Source organism: Mustela nivalis (assembly GCF_964662115.1).
Source record: "Mustela nivalis genome assembly, contig: HAP1_SCAFFOLD_63, whole genome shotgun sequence".
In the NCBI taxonomy this organism is placed as follows: domain Eukaryota; kingdom Metazoa; phylum Chordata; class Mammalia; order Carnivora; family Mustelidae; genus Mustela; species Mustela nivalis.
The window spans coordinates 921,089-925,200 of NW_028136532.1; positions in this window are offsets into that span (position 1 = coordinate 921,089).

The following is a 4,112-nucleotide window of genomic DNA, read 5'->3' on the forward strand; positions in this document are numbered from 1 at the left end:
AGGTTTCTTGCCATGGGGAAAGAGTTCTGATTTCTGCATCATTTTCAACCCTGGGCAATGGTTGGAGATAAGGTCTAGGTTCTGGAGCCTGAAAACCGCAGTTGGGAAGAGATGACGACCTAAGGCCATGGCGGGTCCCATGTGCTCAATGTGCGGCCAGCTGCCTGGGTGGGACCAGGAGGTCCAGGCTCAGGCTGGGTCAGAAGGGGAAATAGTGCCCAGGTCAGCCTATATGTTTGGGGTACAGCCGAATGGCGTGCTGGTTGATCCTCATTTGCGGTTTCGGGGTAGCCCTGAGGGCAATGTTTTACTTCTGTAGGGAAGGCAGAGTGCGGCATTGTAGTTCTGAATTGGCAAACTGGAGGGCTTGTGGGCCAGTAGTCTGAGGACGGAGTCTGAGAACCCAAGCTAGGCCTAGGTTTCTGGGTGAGGATATGGCAGGCACAATCTACAGACCTCAATAGAGATCTCGTGCATCTGAAGTCAGGGCAAGGATCAGACGATCGCTCAGGTTGGAATTTCTGCCCTGATGGCCCTTTCTTGAAGGGGTTGGATCACGAGGACATGGGGGTTTTCCCACGATGGGAGTTGTGAGAAGCTTCAAACTGCAAAGATTCTTCTGCAGGACAATTGAGACCTGTTGGTTGGCTCCAGGCCAATGATTCCGAGCAGGGTTCTAAGGATGGATGGCTGGGTAGCCCACCTCGCATTCCAATTGTCTCCAAGCAACAAGACAGGTTAGATCTGCTGGATGTGGGGGGCAACCGAGGAGGCTGAGTTGAAATGGACTCTCCTGTGGATGTGTCCTAATATGTTTTTGTGTCTATGGAGACCTTGGAATGAAGCGGTGGCCCTGGGGCCCTGAAGGGTTCTCCTAAACAGAGGCTTTGACACAGCTCCAAAGTGCATGTCTCCCATGTGTAGATGAGATTTGTTCTGATGGGTGAGTCAAGAAACAGCCATATGCTGGTATTGAAATCCAGGCCTCTGAGGAGAGATGCCTGGAAACCAAAGCAATGGATCCGATTAGTGCCTAGGGGCCTGTTCGTTCCTTTTTACCTCTGGGGACATCAGTCTACGGGTCTGATTGCAGGTAGGTGCTCAGATGGGCTCAGATTGCCCCTGTTTTTCCTGGGAAGCCACAACTATTGGGATGGCCTCAGGGACTTTGGAGGTTATCCTACTAGTAGGGTTGTGGCCATGGAATGGGCACATACAATTCCCTTGGAGAGGGCAAGTACAGTCCTCAGGTTTGGCTCCAGGGCCCTGAGCCTGTAGGGTGTGTAGGCCAGAGCTGTTTGGACAGTTGTCTGAAAACACAAACTCGGCTTATGTTTTGGGTCATAGGTATGGCAGGACTGATCTACAGACCATGAGGAGAACAATTCGGGATATGAAAAAAGGGCGAGTGTGAGGCTCTTGCTCAAGTTTTTGTCTCTGGATATCGTGTCACTCATGGTCGTGAAATTGCCGGGTGACTTCATGGGAAATGGACGAGTCTTACTCTCTGGGGGTTTGGTCCCGTCCAAAGAGTTTGGGCTCATTCTGGGGATGGAAGAAGTCCGTTTTTTTGTTGTTGTTGTCGATTTGTTTCATTTTGTTTTTCAACCTCAGATGTCCCACCAAATGAGGGATTCCAGAGTAGAGCCCTGGGGTGGGGCGACTGGACAACCAGAAATCTGGTTAAAAATTGGGGACTAGGGACATGTCAAGCCCATTATGACATCTAATGGTCCAGCCACTGAGAGGACTTACTAGAGGACAGGACTCACGCTGAGGTCACAATGCGTGTTTATGCTCTCGTCGCACTCAAGAATGGGCGGGGCCTCAGGGTGAATGCTGGTTTCTCCTACACTGAACGTTGGACAACATGCCAACCACAAGGTTTCTTGCCATGGGTCAGGAAGAGTTCTGATTTCTGCATCACAGTCACCCGTGGGCAGTGATTGAGATTAGGTCTAGGTTCTGAAGCCTGAAAACTGAGGTAGGGAAGATGATGACCTAAGGCCATGGCGGGTCTGATGTGCTCAGCGTGCAGTCAGCTGTTTAGGTGTTGGTCAGCAGGTCCGGGCTCAGATTGTGTCAGACAGTGCATTAGTGCCCAGGTTAGACTATATAATTTGGGTACATTCGAGTGCCGTGTAGGTTTATCCTCATTTAAGCTGCCTGGGCTGCTCATTAGGCAATATATTTTTTCTAGAGGGCAGGCAGAGTGCTTCATTGTCGGTCCGGAATTGCCAAACTTGAGGGCTTCGGGGCCAGGAGAGTGAGGACGGAAGTCTGAGAACACAAGCTAGACTTCGGATTCAGGATGAGGGCACGGCAGGTACCCCCTGAAGATCTGAACCAATATCTCATGCATCTGAAGTCAGGGCGAGGATCCGACGTTGATTCAGGTTGGAGTTTCTGTGCATGACGGCCCCTCATGAAGGGAGCGGAATCTCGAGGCCATGGAGGTTTTCCACGTTGGGAGATGTGGGATGCCCCCTTCAAGGATTCCTTCTGCGGGACAATTGAGACCTGTTGGACAGCTCCAGGACATCCCATATGGAATGACTCCAGAGCACCGTTCGAGGATGGATGCCTGGGAAGTCCGCCTCGCCTTCCAATTATCTCCTAGCAACAAGACAGTTTAGATCTAATGGATCTGCGGGAGCAACCGGGGTGGCTGAGTTGAAATGCACTTTCCAGAGGATGGGTCCTAACGTGTGTTTGTGTCCATGAGGGCCTTGGAATGGGGAGGTGGCACCGGGACCCTGAAGTATTCTCCTTAGCTTTGGCTTAGCTCCCATGCACAAGTTTCCTTGTGGAGACGAGATTTGTTCTGATGGGTGCCTCAGGAAATCCCCTCTGCTGGTATTGGAATGCAGGCTTTTGAGGAGACATGCCTGTAAACCAAAGCAATGGATCCGATAATGGCCTCGGGTCCTATCTGGTTCAATCTTCTTGGTATGAGTGGAGGTAGATGAGTTTAGGTAGTTGCTCAGCCGGTATCAACCGCCCTTTTTTGTCCCGGGCGACCTACACTATTGGGATGGCCTTAGGGACTTTGGAGGGTTCTCCTAATTTGTACGATTTTTGACAATGGAATGGGCATAATTCCCATGGATTCGGTTCGGGCAGTCCTAATGTGTGGCTCCAGGGGCCCCAGCCATGAGGGAGTGTGGCCCAGGACATTGAGGACAGAAGACTGAAAACACAAACTCAGCTTAAGTTTGGGGACGTACGTATGGCACGCCCGATCTACAAAACATGAGATGAACTCTTCAGGATAAGAAGAATGAGCGAATCTGAGGCGCTTGCTCAGGCTTTTGTCTCTGGATTTTGTATCAGCGATCGCCGTGGAATGTCGGGGAGGCCTCATGGGCCATGGACGAATCTTCCTCTCTGTGGATTTGGCCCGATCCCAATTGTTTTTCGTCCATCTGTGGGATGGGAGGACTCCTTTCAGGTTTGTTACCTCAGGTGTCCCACCAAAAGAGGAATTCCAAAGCAGAGCCCTGGGGAAGAGTGAAGGGACAACCCGAACTATGGTTAAAAATTGGGGCCTAGGGGCATGGCAAGCCCAAAATGCTGTCTCTTCATATAGGCCCAGAGAGGCCTTACCTGAGGACTGGGCTCAGGCTGAGGGTCACAATGTGTGTTTGTGACCAATGTGGCACGCAAGCATGGGCTGGGTCTCATGGGCCACGCTTGTTTCAACTACACTGAACGTTGGACAACATGCCAACCACAAGGTTTCTTGCCATGGGGAAAGAGTTCTGATTTCTGCATCATTTTCAAACCTGGGCAGTGGTTGGAGATAAGGTCTAGGTTCTGGAGCCTGAAAACCGCAGTTGGGAAGAGATGACGACCTAAGGCCATGGCGGGTCCGATGTGCTCAGTGTGCGGCCAGCTGTCTGGGTGGGACCAGGAGGTCCAGGCTCAGGCAGGGTCAGAAGGGGAAATAGTGCCCAGGTCAGCCTATATGTTTGGGGTACAGCCGAATGGCGTGCAGGTTGATCCTCATTTGCGGTTTCGGGGTAGCCCTGAGGGCAATGTTTTACTTCTGTAGGGCAGGCAGAGTGCGGCATTGTAGTTCTGGATTGCCAAACTGGAGGGCTTGTGGGCCA